This window comes from Mustela lutreola, chromosome 3 (assembly GCF_030435805.1).
Source record: "Mustela lutreola isolate mMusLut2 chromosome 3, mMusLut2.pri, whole genome shotgun sequence".
Classification (NCBI taxonomy): domain Eukaryota; kingdom Metazoa; phylum Chordata; class Mammalia; order Carnivora; family Mustelidae; genus Mustela; species Mustela lutreola.
Window position 1 is genome coordinate 141,918,513 of NC_081292.1, and position 23,653 is coordinate 141,942,165.

A 23,653-nucleotide genomic window follows, 5' to 3' on the forward strand; every position below is an offset into this window, starting at 1 on the left:
CATCCTAAGTCGGCTCTTTTTTTTTTTTAACCTGGAAGAAAACAGTTGAGAAAGCTCCTGTAGGAGATTTTACCACGTGCCCTCCTGAACTTTCCTATTTGGGTGTTGCTGAACATTTGCCAAAAGATAGTGCTTGTTTATGTTTGGCTCCTAAATTAGTTCCAGCAACTAATTTCCCTGGTTGTGTTGAATTCTGTTAGTTATTTTTCCAACAAAGTTAGCAATCAATGTATCCTGGGAGATGTGTCCCTATGCAAACACACACGTACACACACACATGAAGTCTATTTTTGTCTGGATTGCCATCTCTGTGACTGGTATGTAAGAGTTCCTCTCTAGATGGCTCACAGTTCACTAAGGGGTTGCTCAATTTATTAGGAACCAATCATGCATTTATACATTCTTTTATCTGAAGTGCACTTTTAAATGTTAGACCATACACTAATCAAGTTGAACATGATAATGAGAGCACATTCACATTGTTAAGGTAAATGACCCAATGCACTTAGAGCAAAGACGTATTTGAACTACAATTTGCACTTTTCATCGCAATATTGAAGATTCCCAGCAAGGGTCAGGATGCTGTAGGCAACCGCCTTGGGAGGATTCGATTAGCTTCACAGATAGAACCAGACCTTCCTCACTTCACTGTCACTTTGTTTTACATTATCCTGTGAAAATACAGCAGGAAGAGGAGGCAGAATTGGGAACAAACAAGAGAATTTTGTGGAATTACAAAGAGTCAAGTCTTGATCATTTCTAATAGTGGAGAGGGAAGCAGATGTATGGAGAGTCTCAAATAGTTGAGAGTCTGAAAATAGTGCATAGTTACGTTTGGAACACATTTGGGTGTGTGGTTTTGTATTGGGTGAGATGTGCTTCAATAATGAAGCTACACTGTAGAGACATCACCCAAGAGAAGCGAGAAGAGCGTCCTTGTCCACCATGTTGGCTCCCTCCTCCGCATCTTCCATTGCATCCTGGGATGGAGTTGGTGTACACTCAGGTCCAAGCAGAAGAGGAATTTGAACCAACCTGCCACAAAATATGGAAGGGATATTTAAGGACTTGATTTTCTCTTCTGTTTTATAAACAACAAGCTAGGCAAGTATTTTAGAATAGGTAGGTAGTCTGTAAATCTGAAATAATGTGTCCTGGTGCCACAAGCCCCCAGTTCAGGCAGAGACACTCTGGGTTAAACAAGTTCCCACTGTCACATTGTCACGTGGCAGATGGATGTACAGAAATCTGTAACGAGTGGCATATGTGCTGAAGAGTGAGTGAGGGCACTGTGATTAAGCCTTGGAGAAAATAGATAAAGGCATTCTGAAGCCCAGTAAAGGCAATCCAGAAGAAGCCATGCCATGCCTCACCCTTTACCAAGCGTTCCACCCATCTAAATATTCAGGTTTCTGACACTCTCTTCTGATGTTGCTCTAGAACAGAAAGATAGAATTTTCCCCCTCTCTTCATACCATTTTGCTTACTTGTTTGTAGTACAGACGAGCAATTAGACAACCTTACGTGGAAGTGAATTTTAAAGATAAATTATATTGCAGGACATTCTAGTTTGAGAACAAGATGGGTTTGCTGCATAAATGCTCATTGAGCCAGGCAAAGTAGACAAAGACTGTGTGTGTGTGTGTGTGTGTGTGTGTGTGTGTGTGTGAGTGTATGCGTCTGTGTGCGTGCCTGTGTGTGAAAGAGAAAAGAGTGAGAGAGAACGGGATTCATTTTCACACTAGGGAGCTTCTGGAACTAGTCTCTTGCCTTGTCTCTGTGCCGTCATGTAATTACCATCCCCAGGTAATACTTATTGCGCACCCTGGTGAGCTCAGCTCGGCTGACCATTTTGTACTTACTTAAAACATCCTCATCATTGCCCAGCAGAAGCTTTTGAGCTGATGAAGAACTTACAGTGAATCCCAATGAGCCGGGCCAAGCTACGGTGCAGTGTCAGGGGACACGCTTGATACAGGGAGAATGGCTCTGACTCTACCTCTGTGTCACTCCCCCAGCCCCCAGGTTGCTGAACTGACCCTGGGGTGAAAGGGCCCTTCCACTCTAACATTCTATTATTTTGGTTTCTTACCGTAGTTTTCATTTATGAATGAACCAAAACATTCTACAATTTATCAAGGACATCATCCTAAGTATGCCATTTTGAACGTAAGTGCCTTTCATGTACTATTTCGTCTGCGTACCATCCCGTAACTAACTGTTGGAATTCTTAGCCGGCTGATGAGAAAAATAATGGTGGGGCTGGGATCTTGTCTTGTGTTTGTCTGGCTCCCAAAACTGTGGGCATGACTGCTGAGCTATACTGCCCTCCCCACCTGCCCCCCACAGTCAACAGTGTCCTTATGTGTTTTACAAACAGCAGACAGTTGAAATATCCCGTCTTGGAGGGCAGCTCTGTCTTAGAGCATGGGGACTTTGGAAAACATTTGGTCTTCTAATATCGCCTTTCATCGGCCATCAGCTCTAACGCAACAATGGCGTTTGCACAATCCTTTTGATTCCAGAAAATTATCTAGGTCACTAACTATGTCAGCTGTAATAATGCAGCAGCTAATTCTTCCCAAAACAGAAGACTGTTTATCAGAATTGCCACTGGCAGTAAATCTGACGTAGACCATCCATCCTCTCTTAGTTGGAAGCTCATAAGAAGGTAGGAAACGATTATGTTCTTTCCAAACTTTTGGCCCCCCATTGGGCTTGACTTCTACTTGTACATGTTGCACTGAAGTTGCTACTTGGAAAAATACAGACCATCCTTATTTGTTCTGGTTTCTCCATATCGTTGTCAACACTTGGTATGGCCAGTCTTTAACATTTTAGCTATTCTTTTTCTTTCTAAGATTTTATTTATTTATTTGTCAGACAGAGATCACAAGTAGGCAGAGAGACAGACAGGCGGTGGGGGGGAAAGCAGGCTCCCCACAGCAAAGAACCCAATGTGGGGCTTAATCCCAGGACCCTAAGATCATGACCTGAGCCGAAGGCAGAGGCTTAACTCCCTGAACCACCCAGGTGCCCCCATTTTAGCTATTCTAAGAGGTGTATAAAGACATCTCATTTTGGTTTTAATTTCTATTTCCTAATGATTCGTCATGTTGAGCATCTTCTTGTGTGCTTCTCTGCCGGCATACATCCTCTTCACTCATTTTCTTATTATTGAGTTAGGAGAATTCTAAATATTTTCCAAATGCAAGTCCTTTACCAGATATATGAATGGCAATATTTTCTCCAAGTCCATGGCCCATCTTTTCATTCTCTTAAGTATCTTCTGTAGCATAGAAATTTTTCTTTTGGGTGAAGTCAATTTATTAACATTTTTAAGCACTCGGTGTCATATATAAGAAACCTTTCCCTCATCCAAAGTCATAAAGTCTTCCTATGATTTTTTTTCTTGAAGTTTTATTGTTTAGAATTTTATCTTTTGGGTTTATGATCCAATTTAAATTAATTTTTATATGGTGCAAGGTGTGCATCAAAGTTCTTCTCTCTTATTCATTAATTAATTAATTTATTTTTGCTTATGATATTAAATTGTTCCAGCATCACTTGTTGAAAATACTATCTTTTCTTTATTTTACATCTTTGTAAAAATCAGTTGTCTGGGGGCACCTGGGTGGCTCAATGGATTAAGGCCTCTGCCTTTGGCTCAGGTCATGATCTCAGGGTCCTGGGTTCGAGCCCCGCATTGGGCTCTCTGCTCAGTGGAGAGCCTGCTTCCTGCTCTCTCTCTGCCTACTTGTGATCTCTGTCTGTCAAATAAATAAATAAAATCTTTTTAAAAAATCAGTTGTCTGTAAATGCATGGGTCTATTGTGGTCATTTCTACTCTGTTATATTTGTCTGTCTTTATGCCAATACCACACTGTCTTTATTACTGTTTGTTTATAATAAATTTTGAAATCAGGCAATGTTATTCATTCAACTTTGTTCTTCTTTTTCAGAGTTGTTTTGACTATTTTAAGACCTTTGCAATTTATTCCATATGAACTTTATAATCAGCATGTCAAATTCTATTAAAATGCCTGCTGGGATTTTGACTGGGATTACTTTGAATCTTTAGATAAATTTGGGGAGAATAACATCTTGGTAATATTGAGTCTTCTGACCCATGATCATGGTATTTGGCTCTGTTTATTTAGGTCATTTAAAATATCCCTCAGCAGTGTTTTGCAATTTTTAGTACACAAGTCTTTTATTTTTTTTTTTTATCAGATTTACTTCTCAGCTACTATAAATGCTGTATTTAAAAAAATTTATTCAATTCCTAATTGTTCTTTGCTAATGTATGGAAGTACTGATTTTTATATATACTGATCTTATATTCTGCAACCATACTGAACTCACTTTTTAATTCTACTAGTGGCCTTGTAGATTTAATTTCTTTATATGCAAAAATAGCCCTACTTTCATCTTTCTAATCTGGATGCCTTTTGTTTCTTTTTCTTGCCATACTGCACGGGCTAGAATCTCCAACACACTGTTAGATAGAAGTAGTAAGGGTAGATATCCTTGTCTTGTTTCTGATCTTAGGAGGAAAGCATTCTAGTATTTTACTAATAAATATGATATTAGTTGTAGGTTCTTCACGGATGCCCTTAATCCGATCAAGGAAGTTCACTTTAGTTCCCAGTTTACTGAGAGTTTTTCTTAGTATTGGGTGTTAGAATTTTGTCATATGTTTTGTCTATCTTATTGAGATGATCTTATGGTTTTTTTTTAATAGTTTATTTATATTGGGAATTACATTAGGAATTACATAACTCAATTACATTGATTTTTTTATGCCTGGGTCATAATATATCATATTTATATATTGTTGAATTTGACTTGCTCAAATTCTGTTTAGAATTTTTATACCTATGTTAATAAACTATTTGTCTATAGTTTTCTTGTAATATTTTAGTCAGCCTTTGGTATTAGAGTCATGCTGGTCTCATGGGATGTGTTTGGAAGTCTATCTTCTTTTTCAGTTATCTGGAAGTTTGCATAGAATTGGTAGAATTCGCCAGAAAAGTAATTTGGGCCTAGCAAGTCTTCTTTGTTGGAAGATTTTAAACACCAGATTCAATGTCTTTAATAGATATTGGGCTCAGGTTATGTACTTCTTCTTGAGTGGGCTTCGGTTACTTGTGTCTTCTGAGGGATCTGTCCAATTCTGGATAGTTGAATTTATTCACATGAAATTATTCATAATATCCCTTTATTATCTTTTTAATAGGACCTATCATAAAGTCACCACTCTCATGTCTGACTTTGATAATTTATGTCTTTACTCTTTTTTTTTTTTCCTGATCAGTCTGGCTAAAGGTTACTGATCTTTTCCAAAAAAACTAGCTTTTGTACTTTCTTATTGTTTTTCTGTTTTTTGTTTTTCTGTTTTGTTTTGTTTTCTGCTCTGATCCTTATTATTTATTTTCTTCTTCTTCTTTGGATTTACTTTGCTTTTCTTTTGTAGTTGTTGTTTACATGTAGGTAGCTTTTTTATTTTAATTTTTTTGTTGAAGTAGATTTGACACATGATGTTACGTTAGTTTTATGTATACAACATACTGATTCTACAAGTCTATGCATTATGCGTCTATACATTATGCTATGCTCATCACAAGTGTAATTACCATCTGTCAACATACAACACTATTATAAGATCATTGTACCTTTTATTCCCATGACTTATTCATTCCATAACTGGAGGCCTCTACCTCCTACTCCCCTCCATCTATTTTGCCCATCCCTTCACCCCCACTTTCCTGCGTCAACCATCAGTTTGTTCTCTGTATGTATAGGTCTGATTTTGCTTTGTTTATTCATTTGTTTCATTTTTTCATTCCACATATGAGTGAAATCATATAGTATTTGTCTTTTTCAGTCTGACTTATTTCAGTCAGCATAATACCCACTAGATCCATCCGTGTTGTTGTAAATGGTAAGATTTCGTCCTTTTGTGTAGCTGTGTATCCTTTCATAGTTCCTTAAGCCAAAGCTGTAATCATTAATTTGATGCCTCTTTTCTTTCCTAAAATAGGCATTTAGTTCTTACTTGATAAATCTTTGTAAATGTTCCATATATACTTGAAAAGAATGTGTATTCTGATGCTGTTGGGTGGAAAGTTCTCTAAATGTCACTTAGGTGGCTGATAATGTTCAATTAATCTATTATCCTTTCTTAGTTCCTATCTATTTGTTCTATCAATTGTTGAGAGGAAAGCAGTTGAGATCTCTTTAGTTGTGGATTAATCCATTTCTCTGAAAGCTCTTTCAGTTTTTATTTCATGTATTTTGCAGATATGTGACTAAGGGCATAAACATTTAGAATTATTATGTCCTTTTAATGAATCCTTTATCATTATGAAATATCCTTTCTACCCCTGGTAATATTTCTTGCTCTGAAATCTACAGTATTTGATATTTTAAATACAGCCACTTCCGCTTTAATTTGAATGGTGTTAGCATGATATATTTTTTCCACTCATTTATATTTTTATATTTAAAATGCATTTTCTAGGGGCGCCTGGGTGGCTCAGTGGGTTAAGCCTCTGCCTTCAGCTCAGGTCATGATCCCAAGACCCTGGGATCGAGCCCCATATCGGGCTCTCTGCTCAGCAGGGAGCCTGCTTCCCTTCCTCTCTCTCTGCCTGCCTCTCTGCTTACTTGTGATCTCTGTCTGCCAAATAAATAAATAAAAATCTTTAAAAATAAATAAATAAAATAAAATGCATTTTCTATAGATATTATATAGTTGATTTTGCTCTTTCAATACATTCTGATAATCTCTGCATTTTAGTTGGAGAATTAAGACCATTTGCATTTCATGTGATTATTGATAAGATTAGATTCAAAACTATCATTATCTTGCTATTTGTATTCTAGTTAGTCCATATGTTCTTTCCTCCTCCTTTCCTCTTTTTCTGCCTTGTGGATTAATTTCTATTTTTCATGATTACATTTTGTCACCATTGGTGGCTTAGACTCTCTAATTTTTTGCCTTTTATATTTTAGTGTTTGCTTTAGTGTTTATAGTATACACCTTTAACCTTCTTCAAATCACAAAAAATCATTTCACACACAGTATAAATATCTTAACAATTGTGTACTTCTATTTCTCCCTTCCTGACCTTTGCACTATTGTTGGTATACGTTTTACATGTGTTATATCTACCCCCACTACATTGTTATTCTTCTCATTTAAACAGTCAGTTATCTTTCAAAGTCCTTTTAAAGAAATTTAAATATAATAAAAATATTTTAAATACCTTATGTATTGTAGTTTCCATTTCTGGGGCTCTTCATTGCTTTCTATAGGTGCATATTTCCACTTAGAATCATTTTCCTTTTACCCAAAAAAGTTTTTCTTTTTTTTTAAGATCATAATGTGAGTCTACTAGTAATGAATTGTTTTAGCTTTTGTAGCTTTTGAAATGTCTTTATTTTGTTTCGCTTTTGAAAGGTATTAACACAGCATACATGATATAAATTGACCGTCTTTTTCCTCCATCACTTGACAGATCCTGTACTCTAGGTCCTTGCTTCCAGGAAATTGGATGTCATCTCTGTTTTTGTTCTTCTGCATCTACCATGATTTTTTTTTAATTCCTTTAAGATTTTCTTTTTGCCACTGATTTTGAGCAATTTGATTACCATGTGCCTTAATGTAGTTTTCTTCTTGTTTCTTTGAGTGCTTGGGGTTTGTTCAGTTTCTGGCATCCCTATGTGTACAGTTTTCCTCAAACTCCAACAGTTTGGGCCAATATTTCCTTAAACATTTTTGTACTTATATGTCTCTCCTCTCCTTTAGGAACTTCACAACTGCAAGTACATTGGGATACTTGGAATTGTCCCATAGCTCACCAATGCTCTGTTCAGATTTTTCAAATTCCCTTTCACTCTGTTTTATTTATTTATTTTAATTGAGGTATAGTTGACATACTCTGGGAAAGTAGTAGTAGTAGTAGTAGTAATAGTAGTAGTAGATACTCTGTGGAAAGTGTCTATTGCTGTTTTCAAGGTCACTTTTCCTTTTTTCTGTAATGTGTAATCTGTCATTAATCTCTTACAATGTATTTTTTTTTAATCTTAGACATTGTATATTTAATCCCCAAAATCTTGATTGAGGCTTTTTTTTTTTTTTTTTTAGATCTTACATGTCTCTGTTAACTTTTTTGAACATATGGAACACAACTATAATGACTCTTTTAGTGTCATTGCTACCAAATCTAACATCTGTGCCAGTTCTGGACCACTTTCAGTTACTGATTTTTCTCCTCATTATGAGTAGTATTTTTTTCATCTTTGCATGCCTAGTGATTTTGATTGGATGCCAGATATTGTGGATTTTACCCACTATGTGCTGGATGTTGTTGTATTCCTATAAATTTTATTGAGCTTTGTGACATAGTTAACTTGCTTGGGACAGTTTGATCAGTTCAGATCTTGCTTTGAAAGTTTATCAGGCAGGATTGGAGCAGTGCTCAATTTAGGGTTAATTATTCTCCATTATTGCAACAAAGCCACTTTGTAGACACCATCCAAGGCCCTATGAATCACGTTTTCCAGCCTATCCTATTTCAGTAGGAACAGGCACATTCCTGGCCCAGTTTGTGTGTCAGGCACTGTTCTCTCTAATCCTTTTGAGCGATCTTTTCCTGGTTGCATGAAGCTTCCTCACATGCCAGCATTGATCAGTATTCAGGTGAAAAGTCAAGAGTGACCCTCTACACATTCCCAGAGTTCTCCTTCTGTGAAGCTTTCTCCATTCAGGCACTCTTCCCTGCAGACTCTAGCCATCGTCGCATCCATGTACTCTCTCTTCCATCTCAGCAACTAAGGAATCCACTGACCCCTACCTGGGTTTTTCTTCCTTGCATTGTCAGAAACTCGTGGCAGCTCAAATGGAAGTAGGTCCCACTTTATTTATTTCCCATTTTGGGGAAATCTTCTTTGTTAACTGATATGTACTATCTTGAAGCTCACTGTTCCTATATTTTGTTCATTTTTTGGTTGTTTCTGGCAGCAGGATAAATCTGGTTCCTATTACCCTTTTTTGGCTGTAAGCAGAATTTCCCTCATAATTTTTTCATAATCTGTTTTTTTTTTCACTTTAAAGTATTTAAAGAATTTATTTTGACTTCAATAAATAACTGCCATAGTATTATTTTAAATGGCTGCATAGTATTCCACCAGTTGGACAGACTAGAACTTTCTGAACTAGTCTTCTGCTATTGAATGTTTATATTGTTTCCAGTTTTTCTTCTATTACAAAAAAAGTTAAGATAAACATTTCTCGAAGCTACATATTTATAGACTTCCCTAATTACTTAAGAGAAATTCTTAGAACTGAATATCATGGGTCAAGTTATCCACAACTTTGATGGATTTTGTATATTTTTGTCAAACTGTCCTCAAGAAAATTTGTGTACTTTCATTTGTTTTACTCCTTTTCTCGCTCATTTGTTAATATATCTAGTTTTTTTCCTCTTTTCTTTCATTTAGTCTTTTCCTTGATTTTTTTTTTTTTGTTGTTGTTGTTCGTGGCACTTTCTTACAAAATCTTACGATTTGTGTTTTTTCAGAGAAGAAAGGGGAAGGCATGCAGATTGAAAATATGACTTTATTCTGTCTGCTTTCAAGACCCGCAGAACTGTAGCAAACTTGCTTCAAGATCCTGCTGTCCCCAGCTGGTGTTTGCTCACTGGTATCTACTCTCCCACGGTTCTCTTTTCCAAGTTCAAGCTTTATGGCTCAGCTAATGAAAAGTGTCACCATTATGGGAAAACAGCAGGGTGACTGATAATTCTAGAGTAAGCAAGACACTCGCATAGGACAGAGACTGTATTTGGTGCGTCAGAAGCAGACTGGTTTGGAGTGATGGGTTTTTTCTGTGACTACTTCCTGTCTCTAAAATGTGCTATGACTAAACTTCATATTACAACTCTCGGAGTGAGACAGAGAAACCTGCAAGAGGGTCACACCTTTCTCCCAGCTGGGGGAAAGATGGAATTCTTAACAGCTGTTACAAAAAGAGGAGATCAAGAGTCACCAAGGGAAGAAACATGTGGCCCTAGAATGAAGGGTTGACGATGCAGCTTCACTCAGCGGCAATTCTGATTGAAACTGAATTTTGATGTACATAAGCAAATGACAATGTGGCGATACGAGACTAATTGATGCTTTCTTTTTCAAAATTACAAAACTATTCTATACTTATGGGAGATATTTTGTAAGATTTTAAACTGCTTTGGTGATTGTAATTAAAAGAAGGTGGGTCCTTATTTTGTTTACTTCTATGACAATTGGGGGGGGGGGGAGATCCAGTGTGTTTTCCTTCATCTTAATTGCCAGGCTTGTGTACCTTCTAGAACAATCGGTACAGGATGCAGTTGGGCTGTAGCATGGAGTGGTCTGGGAGTCAAGGAGGGCAGGTAAGAGTTGCCACATTCAGTTCTGAATCCTAGCTCTACCTGTAGAGCTGTGTGACCCGGCACAAGCTGCTTAACCTGTTTAAACCTCAGTTTCCTTATCTGTAATACAGACATAATAGTCCCATCACAGGTTGTTGAGATGGGTAAGAGAGCTAATGCAGAGCGTCAAAAGGGCAGAAACATAGATGATATTTTCTGAGGATTGAACATGTCCTTGATGGTATCTTTTGCCCAAGATAATGGCCACAGTGGAATCTGTGAGCTCTTATCACTAGGCACAGAGCAAGACCTTGTTAAAATGTTACCTACTCTGCAAGTCAGGTGGCAAAAGTGATGCACTGACACTTTGCCTCCTTTTTAGTAATGGATGTAATTTATTTTGGGGGAGACCTCTGACAGAATTATCAGTGGGTCATTCACCTGTTAATATCAGAGAGGGGAAAGTGTGATGTAAACTTCAGCAGTGTGCTGGGAGGGTGAATGCCCCTCGTGGTCCTTGCTACTGGTGGACAGTTAGCCCTTTTGTGTAATTGAATCTAATGATGGGTTTGGAGTTGAGTTCAAGGGTAGCACTAGAGAGAGCAGAAGTCCTCTTGATGATGAAGGGTGAAATGTCCTTGTGGGGAAGGGAGGTTGGTGGGAAGAAAGGGGGAAGGGTAGGGAGGAAAGGGGAGTCAGCACAGGGTGCCCAGCTCTGCCCTCTGTATGGTGGGGCAGCCTATAGTAAATCCAGATAGCAAGTGGCCTAAAGGTGTTTCAAGAATGGAGGTACCTGGGGCACCTGAGTGGCTCAGTGGGTTAAAGCCTCTGCCTTTGGCTCACGTCATGATCCCAGGCCCTGGGGTCGAGCCCCGCATGGGGCTCTCTGCTCAGCAGGAAGCCTGCTTCCCTTCCTCTCTCTCTGCCTGCTTCTCTGCCTACTTGTGACCTCTGTCAAATAAATAAATAAAAAATCTTAAAAAAAAAAAAAAAAAAAAAGAATGGAGGTACCTGACATTCCATGTCTAACTGTTGTATGGCTCCTTCATTACCCAACACCTTTCAGGAAATTCTGCCCTACGCACTGGTCTGTGACACGTCCCTGCTCCAACCCTTCTGTGGACTCCCATCTGACCCCATCTCCACTCTGTCCCCTCCTGCTCAACTTGTTCTGTGTGCTCCTGGAACATGGCAAGCAAGGTGCCTGACGGCAAGCCTTTGAAGATGCTGTTCCACCTGTCTGAATGCCCACAGAGCTCACTTGCTTCAGGTCTAGGTTCAAGTCACTTTCTAAGAACTTCTTTGATTGCTCTATATAAAATAGCGACTACCTCCCTGCTCTACCTTCTCTCCATGGTGCCTTGGAGCTGGCTCATGTGAGTGTGTAAGAACTGGTTGCTCAGTTTTCAGAAATTTTGCAAACTGGTTATTAAACACAAGATTAATAAAAATTAAATTATATAATGAATCAATTCATTTTATTATATGAAATTACACTAATAAATATGTCAAATTATATTAAAAGCAAAGGCAGTATATTCTCAAAATGCATCACTTCCTAATATTTTGTTATATTTCACTATTATCTATGCTTTTGATGTACTTGGCCCTGTTGACATTTTGGGCCAAATAATTCTTTGCTGTAGGATATTTAGTAGTCTCCCTGGCCTCCACCCACTAGATACAAATAATAACCCGTCCCCTTGTTGTGATCACTGAAAAGGTCTCCAGACATTGCCAAAGGTCCCCTAGGGAACAAAATTGTCCCCTACTGAACACCACAAACCCATACCATGGTAACACTGCGTAACAGTGTGCTGCTGTGTCTCACTGCAATTCTGTGGTTAATGAGCATCACATTGGTGGCTTCAAATTGGCCATGGTGGGAGCATTTACACCACAGAAATCTGCAAGTGCAAAGGAGAGTTTACTAACCTAGATTTAGCATCAATAACACAGTTTAAACTTATAAGTATCATGTCCATAGCTATTACAACATTGTGGACAGTGCAAAAAGTCGCAAAAACAGTCTTCCAGTGTTCAAAGACTATTTTCTGATTCAGCAAAGAAGTGACTCACAACATTGATCGAAGGGTGAAATTTTAATATACATCTGTATTACTTTGCTTTTGTCATTTTCTTAATGAAAACAAAATTATCAGTCAGCATTCACGGTGGTACTGGATTCATTTGTCCACTGCAACCAGAGGATAGCTATGGGGGCCAGAATTCAGCAAAAATCAGTGAACTGGTATATCATGCAGAATTTATTGTGAAAAAACTCTGTATTTTATTATTATTTATAAATATTTTGCTACAAATCCTTTACGTAGTGAAATTTATAATATAAATTTATATTTATATAAATATAAAATATGTATTATATAATCATCCTACATTATAGGATATATATCTAGATACAATGTGAGATTTACGATGGGCACGTACACATGCATATGCTTTTACCCAGAGAGCCAATTCTTAGTACACCACTGCTGTATGTCCTTTACCCTTTCATTGAACCAATAAACACTCATCCGACACCCTGTCCTAGACCTTATTCTAGGTGTTGCAAATAGGTCAAAACAAAACAAATGAAATTCCCTTCCCTAATGGAGCAGTCATCTTCACGCAATGCTCTGTCTCTGTCGCACGAATCCCTCTTTGGCAGACCATGTATTTACTTGTTTTCTGTGTTGTTGCCCATCATCCTTTATGAAAACGTAAGCTCCATGAGGACATGACCATTTTTACAAATGAATCGATCAACGTAGGAACACGTGCCTGTGGTGTGTGTCAAGGAAAGGAGCTGGACTTCATACTCCAGGGACACAGTGCCCATGAAATGATAAAGCAAAGTATAAGCTGAATTAATTTAGTGGTAGCCTGAGCTCACACAGAGATCTGCATATGAGAATTTAAAGCCCTTTAGGATTTTCAGAAATTTCAAAAAGTGCTTGCCCTTTCTGCGTGGGATTTGGACTAAGCTTTATCTGGTCAGGGGCAGAGAGATTTCAGGTAACTGAGATTAAGCCCAATGTCTATCCCAGGACTCAGGGGTAGTATATGGGTGCATCTCAGCATAAACCACTCATCTTAGACCCAATTCCAGGGTGCTCATGATTCCAATGAGTGCCAAATTGTATGTACATGATACAGGGAGCCATGAACAGACCAAGCACAGTCTGGTGTGTACCATGGACTTCCATCTACCATGAGAAAGAAGTTGTGAAAACCTCTTTGAAACCAGCTTCACTGTGATTGAGGGCACTGGGATATTTGAGACTGAAGATTTCAGATAAAAATCCAGACAGAAAACCAGGCGAAAAGGGACCAGAAGGTTCGTGGGCAAGCCACCATCCATATACAGAGTATTCATTTAAATATTGAAGATTTTCTGGAAGGGAAATAGAGAATGTTAGCATATATGTTCAGTCTAATCAAAGATCCTCATCTCTTTTCCATTTGCCCAGAGAGAATCTCCAAAAGACTAAGCTCATTCTGGACACCAGCAATTAGTCAACCACTGGAGTTCCTGTGGAGGCCAGAAGCCTGTAGAAACTGGTGCTCTCTCAGGACATGGTAGCCAGGGCCAAGGAAATATTGTTGTTGTAGGAGAGGGCACCCAAAGGAGGAAAAGTGATGGAAAGAATACTTTAGAGGTTGTACATGGTCTCAAGCACCATGGTCTTTGACCAACTATGTAACAAAACTAAGATGGGCTCCGAGTCCTTGAGTCCAACTTTTGACTGTGCCACATCAGGAAGGAGCAAGTAGCATTGTGGTAAGAATTAGAGAGATTATTGGAAAGAAGAACAGAAAATTGGCCTTGAACAGGAGAAATAATGCTCAGTTAATAAGGGATTCCCAGGTTGATGAGGAGGGAAATTATGCTTGAGAGACCTAGCCTGTGTGGGATTTATGGAGGAGCAATACATGTCCACTGTTGGATTGGTTCATGCAGAAAAGGAAGGAAGAACAACTGGGGAGAAGGAAGCAATACCTACTCTCACGGAAAACCCCAGAATGGACATGGGAGGACAGAGATGGTGTGGGCCTGTCTCATGTGCCAGAGAGTGGGGTCAAGCAGGTCACCCCTCCTGCCATCACCTGCCTAGGAAATGGGTTAACAACTGTGCTTACTCATTTGCTTCTGAAGTGGGGTCACCAGTCAGACAATCCCCACCCCCAAATTGTGCCTACTGTGAGAAAGCTCTGAGTTTGCTCTGAAATGGCCAGGCAGGCTTCCTGCTCTGGACAGGGTCCTGCCCAACTCTGGAAGGGAATGATTATGGGGAGTGTTCATGGGAGACTCATGGAACACCTTTGGACTCCGTGACACAGGAAATCCACCCTTTTGTTTCTTGTATATGAAAAGGACATTTTTTCTTGGCAGATGGCATCCATGCTGAGAATCTAACCCTGTTCACGAAAGAGCAAAGATTTGCCGAAAGGAGGAAGAAATGAGAACAGTGAAGAGGGGAATCTTCCTGACTTCCTGAAAAAACAATCCCAATTAGGAGCCTTTCTCTCTTTGGCCTAAGACAGCACAGGGTCTGGCATTCTGTCTTCCTCCCCATCATAGTCCAGACATGACAGAGTCAGAGACAGAGGAGAGGCTGGAATTGGGAGACAACAGGCTGTGAGATTCTTATAAATAATATGTCCAGCCCCTTGTGTGGGTTTTGCTATGGTCACACAGCCGCAAGGTAACCTGGCTGGTTCAGGAAGCACAATCTCGGCCAGCTTTTCATGAACATTGTTTACTCTACTAAACAAGGGAGGGAAACTCAAGCCTGACTAAGACTTTCACATTCTGCCTTTGCACTCAGTTTTGTGGGGATGGGACTTCCATCCTAAGCCCAGCAAAGTCCCTTGGCCCCTCGCCTCCCCCAGCCTCAAAGTCCCTGGTGTTTGGACTCCCATTCTGACCTACTTTCCACCGGCCTCATCAACTCCAGTTCTTCTTTCTCCAAAATCAGCAAAAGACCGACTCTCACTGATTGGGCAAGGGGTGCTCCCATCTAGATCAAAGCCAGAGCTGTGCTTCATCTAAATCAACAGTGTTTTGTAAATTCACGGGGGCAAATGAGTCGTTGATATGATAGTGAGGATGGGGGGATGGGACACCAGTGACATTTAATGAGAGTGGAGGCCACGGCATTTGGCCCAACACCGTGAAAAATTGCTATACCTCCTGCCTGACTTTCAAATATCCCTCGCTGGACACTCACACAGACAAAAAGCTTATTTATGATCAGATGAGACTAGAATGTACAGTCATTTTTTAAAAATACTCATTTATATATAAACATGAAGTACTGTGCATGGTTTCAATAACGTTCTCTTTTTCTGGAATATCATGCAAATCAAGGGAAGGCTGCTTTCTTGTTTCAATTGGAACTTGAGCACAACTTACTCCTAGTTTTGGAAAATCGCACCACCAACCACCACACAGCTCACAATACGGAATGTGCCAACACAACGACTCAGCCCTCTGGGTCTGCGTTTATAGCCTGTGCACTGAGGGACTCTGTGTGTAGTTGATCGCAGCTTTCAGACCTGAGTCTTTTTGTACCGAAGTACATCTGATGGTGTTCCACATGACTTGGCTTTTATTATGCCTTTATATTATAGTTAGGGCACTTTATGGGCTTTAAAAAATTTCTGTGTCTAGGTAGGTTTTGCATTTTATTTCAAGATTATGAAGGGGGCATTAAAAGAGAACCCTCATAAGAAGGGTCAGTGGCATTGGTTTCATACTTCTGAGACGGACTGGTCTAGAAGTTCCAGAAGGCTCACAAGGGTTCCTTATGGCTGTCAGTGATTTGCATTACCAGTAAGAACAAGAGGATTACAGAAGGCTTTTGCCCTTTCTTCTTGGTCTTTCTGTCTCCCCTCCCTTTTCCCCTCCTGAGTCTGAAATTTTCATCACCAACCACTGTTGCAAACTGGGACCACGGCTTTGGTGACTCTGTAAATGGTCTTGTGGGAATCAATGGACAGGCCCTGCTGATTTCCTGCCTCGGTCCCTCACAACAAGAAGCAATTTTCACGCTTTTCTAGTCTATATTTCACCCCCTTGTGCTACGGTGTCCGTGCAAGGTCAGACAGCTGGTGTGCAGCTGAGGGTACAAAGTTCACTCATTTTGAAAGAGGTGGAAAATCTATATATTTGACTTGTAAGCTACCTACCAAAGCCTCCAGATTTCCTGAGGCCTGAGGACCTCTAAATTTTGCCTCTTATTTGGAACCTTTCGAACAAAACCATTGCTTCTTCTTAGTTTTAACAACCTCGCCAGATTTAAATTTTATCTCCGATTTACGCTGACATCCTACCTCATTTTGGCTGGTCATATGACGACGATTTTGTGCAGTGCAAAGGAAGTGCCTGGTGAGATAAATAGGAATGTATATCTACAATTTCAGTTTCAAAGAAATTGGTGCTTTTCTCAGGTTAAAACTATTGCCACAGTATTTACGCAGTTTTTCGATTATAATTCTGATCTTCAGGGTAGAATTTTAAATTGTGTAGCTGGGAAGGCAGTGCTACATCATCTCTCTTCATTTATGTCCATGTTGTATTATTTCAACATAATCACACTATAGTTAAATGATTTATGTTTATAGTATGCCATTTATATTTGAAAATGTGCATATAGATATTACAATAATTCTAATAACTGCATTTCACTCTATTTTCAGTGGCAGGAAAATGCAATATTCCACCACATTGAGTTACAAAAGCTACATAATGTAATCTTACTGGAACATTTATTCAGTGTCTAATCTGTGCACTGTCAAAGATTTTTCATTGTTATTGGAAAATTAAGACTATAACAAGCCTCACACTGGAATATATGTAACAGTTTTACATTTCCAGTAGTTAAAGCTAACAACAAAGAATTTATTTTTTTCCGTCTTTGTTGGAAGAATGATTAAAAACAAATCTAGGAGATTCAAATTACTATTTGAGTTTTGCTAATTGCATAGACATGTATCTTTCAATGGAGCCTTAAACTATGTTTTTATATCTCTTTGCAGACTCAGAGTGCTGTAGTATAGCAGCTCCAACTGTCTATGTGGGATATTCTAAGTATTTGCTCTTTGGAGCGGACAAAGTTAATTATGCCAAGAGGGGGCACATTCTGGAGTTGGCAAGATAGATCTGTGGTCTGACAAATTTTCCAGGATATCAGAAGATCTAATTATAGCTGAAAATCCCTCCCAATAGCTACATAACTGTTCTGGTTATCATTACTGAGAAACAAATTATCCCCATGATTTCTGTAGGTCAGGAATTCAGGAAGGGCTCGATCAGGCAGTTCTCTTCTGCATTTGCAGTCCATAGCTGGACTTATCCACTTCCAGTGGGGTGTCTGGAACAGCCAGGGTCTGGCCAGGCATTTCTCTTACTCTTCTTGTGATCTCAGGTTTCCCCATGAGCTCTCTCCCTCTGGACTACTTGGGCTTCCTCTCAGCATGATGGCTTTGGGGCAGTTGGGTGGCATCCCCGGTGGCTCAGGGCTCCCTTGTCAGTGTTCCCAGCATGAGGCTGCAGCTGCCTGCCTTTTTACAACCTAGCTTCAGAAATCATGCAATCCCATTCACTTCATTCTTTCATTACGACCAAATCCAAAGCCTGCTTGAGTTCAAGGAGAGGGGACATAAACCATACTTCTCCAGGGAGGAGTGTCAGTGACATGCTGTATGAGAGGATATGGAATGTGTGCTCCAGCATGCAGGATAATAACTCCGCTGAGTTGGGAAACCCTTGGGCAGCCGTCTTCTCAGGGAGTCACATCCTTTTGGCTCTGGCTTAAGTTCTGAATGCATCCAAACATGAAAGCAAACTTCTGAAAAAGAAACCCTCAGGTGAGCCCTTGGCAATGCAAGAACTCTGTGCCAAGGCAAGCCATCACCAAGTATAGGATGTCCCACCACCTTTTAATGGGGTCGAAACATATTTCCAGTTACCTTCTAGGGCTAGAGAAGAGGAATGCTTGTGTTTTTGCCACAGACAGTTCACACAGCCTGTTTCTTCTCCTGCCCTACTTACCATCGTGGATCGAAGTGTCTTTTTCCTCTATGAATATTGACACCAATTTCATGGCTGTGGGGAGTTGTCATTGTGTGGTATTGATTGGGCAGAAATGTACTAAAAAAAGCAGTATTTTTTAAACGTGTGATATTTGGAAACAATGTCCATCCTTTAACACTTTCCCTTTGTCTGGCTTCACTCCTTCACTTATTTATTCATCAGAGACATACATACATCTCCGTGCTGGCAGATTCCCAGGCTGAAGTGTTGGAGTTGTCAATCGTTGATGTTCTTTATGCCCCACAAATCCCACTGAGACTTTCAAAAATAATGTTTGTAATAATTCAGCCTCTTTCAACTGCAAGTGTCAGAATTCTTTTGATTTCTGTAGCTTGGAAAATTAGAATGGCACAGCTAGACCCAGGAAGAGCTCAAGGTTGTCAGCTCTCTCTCCACTCCCTCACATTTGTCTATGGGTTGACCTCTTTCCCACCTGCCACAGATACAGATCCCAAGGACTGAAGATGGCGGCCAACGACCAGCTCTGTGGCCTCTTCCATTCCAAATCAAAATTTTGATTGGCTCTGCTTGTGTTCTCTACCAGTCACCCTGGAGCCAGTCCCCATGACCACTGGAAAGGGGATAGGACCATGTGTAAATGGAGGAGGGCATGGCTGCACAGAGACCTTACCATGCCCACCACAACGATGCTCACAGCGCCTCTCTCTACTCCAGCTGCCATGGCCTTGACATCGGGCTGGTCTTTCTGCCTCTGACCTCTCTTAACTCTAGAACACTACACCCCTATCAGCAGGTTCATATTGTCAGAACTTCTCTTCAACATGCCATTCTCCTTCTCAAAAACCTCCCAAGAGTCCCCGGTGTCCAGGATACAATCGCACCCACCAGACATGGCGTCTTCACACTGCCCAGCCTGCCCCCTGCTCAAACTCCTCTCCCACTTCTTCCTCCACAAACTCCCGACTCCCATGCCGTGGGTCTGCCTGCTCCCCACAAAACCACATCCCAGCCCTGTGCACTTGCTCCCGCTGTTTCCCTTCCCCGAAAGGCCCAGCTTGCCTCTATTTCTGATTCCTACCCATCATTTAGAGACCCTCCCAAACTCTTTCTCTGGGACGCCGCTCTGACCATCTCACCACAGAGAAAAAGGGTGGTTCTTAGAATAGCCCAGTCATTCAGATTTTTACCCTTTCTCCAAGATCAACTCTGTATTCCAGAGACACTGTCTCATAGGACTCATTTCTGCCTCTCCTATCATCTTGATTTCTTTTTTCTTATTCAAATAAGTATTATTACATTTGTGTGTTAAAAGTCTAACAGAGGGGCGCCTGGGTGGCTCAGTGAATTAAAGCCTCTGCCTTCAGCTCAGGTCATGATCTCGGGGTCCTGGGATCAGCCCCACATCAGGCTCTCTGCTCAGCAAGAAGACTGTTTCCCTTCCTCTCTCTCTTTATCTGCCTGCCTCTCTGCCTACCTGTGATCTTTGTCTGTATAAATAAATAAAATATTTTTAAAAAATAAAAATAAATAAAAGTCTAACAGAGTGTCCATGAACATGGTGGAAAAGGCACATAGTCCCAGGCGCTCAGAATTGTATGGACTTTGAACAGAGCAAGCTCACACCAGAGACCATCATGGCTTTAGTATGAACGTGAATTTATTCATTTAGTATGAATGTGAATTTATTCATGCCTGCTGCCCCTGGAAACATTTTGGCAGCCCCTTCATGAAAAGAGGATCTGGGTTTTGTAGACAGCTCCAGCCGAGGGCAAGCCCAAGATACAGAACTAAGTAGTCTTTGGATTCGGAGGAGGCTAGCTCAATTTAACTGTAATTTCCTTTCAAAATGTGAAACAAGAAAAGGTCAGGAAGGACATTTGAAAAATGAAAGGGAATATATTGTTAACAATTCTTCATTTAAGTTAGCAAACTTGGATAAGGGACGCTTTGATGGATTTAAGTACTCCTTTGGAACATTTTCTCCTGCTCTAATAATCCATTCCATTGTGTTATAAAATAATCATAATCACCACTCACTGTCCCAAGTCAGAGCAGGAGAAAAGAAGTATTAAGAGCAAGAAGTACCAGAAATATCTTACATGCTGGTTTTTTGCTTTTTAAGAACTAGAAAGCACCGTCTCTTTGCTCTGCTGTGATCGCTGTGGCAAATGCTTACAGTGCTGGTGATAGGACTGTACTAGAAAGGTGTACCAGGAGAAGTGCCCTAAGACTGAAGAGTAAAGGGGCTCTGTGGAGGATCCATTTGGAGAAGGAAAGTGTCTCTTTGGCCAGGAGAGAATGAGCAATGGAGTAGAACAGAGAAACAAGCCTGGGGCCCCCTTTGAAAGCTTGGGTTCTTTTTTCTTGAGCAACACGGGGGAGGTGACCCAGGACTCTCACTCCTACTGTGTTCCTGCCTGCGGGAGAGAGCTTCGACAGACAGGGAGGGTTTGAACCGGAGAACAAATTCTTGACTGATGGCACAATCTAGTGTATGAATGAAGGTCCCGGCAATACTGGGGAAGAAACCAGAAGCTTGTGCATCCAAAACTCAACATCCATTCAGGAGAAGAGGACCAGCAGCATCTATGGAGGAGGGAGAAGTGAATGCACTTTGCAAGCTGAAATTGCCCAGAGTTCGCCAGTTCCTATATGACTGTGCTCAAGGGGAGTGTTTAGTCTAGGCATTTTCTCTTGCATAAACTACTTGCATAAATATTCGGCATTTGTTCCATATTACGGCAATTAATAAAGTTAATAATTGAAGTACTTCATAAAGGTTGGCATGGAAAATGGAGCACAGCAGTCACCTGCTCTAAGGCAGAAGGCATCCTCCCAGGAGCTAGCCCATGAAACTCTGGGACACGCAAGTGAATTACACGGGAAGGTGGCCTGGACTCCCATCCATGTACCTTCTTGCACCCAAGTGCTGCTCTTGACTCACACAATGGACTCTTGGGAACCAACTTTGGCCAAACAGAGAACAAGGAAAGAACTTGGGCCAGACTCACCGACCAGCTGGCATGGAACGTGTGCTGCCTCCCATCGGACTTCTGCAGCACTGTGGCCTCACTGAGCAATGGTTCTGAAGGACTGGTGGTGAGGGGTGAGCCCCACCGTGGGCAGAGCTCTGAGCAGCGCACTTGGCTGTTCACTTCTCATGAGGGAAGCTTACAAAGGGAATCCTGGTCAACAACAAATGACCCGACCGGGTGGCCAAGGGCTGGCCCAACCAGACTGTGACATCGCAGACAGGGAGTATGCGGGAAAGAGCACATGCCTGTATCTGAGGGGTCTTTGTGCTTCCTCATGACAGGGGGAGGATCTCAATAACCACGTGGACAGTATGACTCTTCCCCTGAACATCAGCCAGGGCTGTTCTCAACCACCCCCGTGCCAGGGAGCACAGTAAGGTGCCAGGAAACTTGGAATTGTGACTCCCTCTGGGTTACTATGGGCTCCTAAAACCAGTAGAACAGTAAGCAAAGAAAAGAACAAATGTACTGGAGGGAGCATTTGTCCCTGACCGACACGTCTGCCTCGTCTCTGTCCCTATGTACCACTCAGCCACAGGCCAGGCTCAAGCTGAGAGACAGGGGAAGCTTTAGAACAGATCTGATTGAAGTATACAAGGGGGTCTAGATAACTCATCCCTGAAAATCATTATGTCTAAAATATAATTAAAAGCTAGGGGATTTGCTTGAGATGGCATTAAAGTCGGGAAAGATCGAAGGCTGCGGTGGGAGAAAAATAAGACCATCTTCTCTTTGCACATGATCTAGTTGAGCTCTTTCAATAAACCAGTTATAAGTGGATTATTCAGAAACGTGGAAAAAAATCCCAGAAAAATGAACTGGAAGACAGGAGGTTGCCTGTAGTGAACATGGTTTGGAGTTGAAGAAAATGATTTTTTGCATTATGAGTTTTGCTCATACAACTTTAAAAATTATATACGTATGAGACTTTGATAAAAAATAAAATTCAATTTAATTTTAACAAAATTTTAATTAAAATTTAAAATTTTTATTGAAAGCAAAAATTCTTGTGTGGAAAGGAGTGGGAGGTGAGATGACATGGAGAACTTAGAAACATGAAATGCCTTTCAGATTATAGGACATCATTTTTAAACTAGAGAGCCCTTGGAATCTTCTCATAAGCTTTCTTAATCAGGAATGCATGAATGAGGTTCAAGGGGGGGGTCCATGAATATCCTTAAATATTTTCTATTCAAAATATTGTGTCCCTGTACAGTCTCTAGGGTACTTAGCTTTCACTGGGTTCTGAGAATTAAAAAAAAAAAAAAAAGAATTAAAAAGTACTGATCAGAGGAGGAGTCAAGATGGTGGAGAAGTAGCAGGCTGAGACTACTTCAGCTAGCCGGAGATCAGCTAGATAGCTTATCTAAAGACTGCAAACACCTGCAAATCCATCGGCAAATCAAAGAGAAGAAGAACAGCAATTCTGGAAACAGAAAAACATCCACTTTCTGAAAGGTAGGACCGGCAGAGAAGTGAATCCAAAGCAACGGGAAGATAGACCCCAGGGGGAGGGGCCGGCTCCCGGCAAGCGGCGGAGCAACGGAGCACAAAATCGGGACATTTAAAAGTCTGTTCCGCTGAGGGACATCGCTCCAGCGGCTAAACCGGGGCGAAGCCCACGCGGGGTCAGCGTGGCCTCAGGTCCCGCAGGGTCACAGAAGGATCGGGGGTGTCTGAGAGTCGCAGAGCTTGCGGGTATTGGAACGGGAAAGCCGGCTACAGAGACAGAGCCGACAGTAAGCTCGCAGCTCGGTGTTACCTTGAACCGGTCGCAGGCTCGGTGAGCTCGGAGCGCGGCCGGAGGTCAGGCAGACGGGAGTGACTGGGCGCTGTTCTCTGAGGGCGCACTGAGGAGTGGGGCCCTGGGCTCTCGGCTCCTTCAAGCCGGAGACCAGGAGGCCACCATTTGTATTCCCGTCCTCTGGAACTCTATGGAAAGCGCTCAGGGAACAAAAGCTCCTGAAAGCAAACCTGAGCGGATTACTCAGCCCGGCCCCTGGTAAGGGCGGTGCAATTCTGCCTGGGGCAAAGACACTTGAGAATCACTACACCAGGCCCCTCCCCCAGAAGATCAACAGAAATCCAGCCAAGACCAAGTTCACCTTGGAGTGCGGTTTCAATACCAAGGAGAGCAGCAG

At 41.1% G+C, this 23,653-nt stretch overlaps 1 long non-coding RNA gene across 1 annotated transcript; it reads right to left on the bottom strand.

The window, feature by feature from the left end:
• Positions 1 to 344: 344 nt before the first annotated feature.
• LOC131827084 (uncharacterized) lies at positions 345 to 23,440 on the bottom strand. Its single transcript, XR_009351879.1, has 2 exons — positions 23,275 to 23,440; positions 345 to 1,035 (listed from the first exon to the last, which is right to left on the bottom strand). It is a non-coding gene; the product is annotated as an uncharacterized LOC131827084 (long non-coding RNA).
• Positions 23,441 to 23,653: the final 213 nt, after the last annotated feature.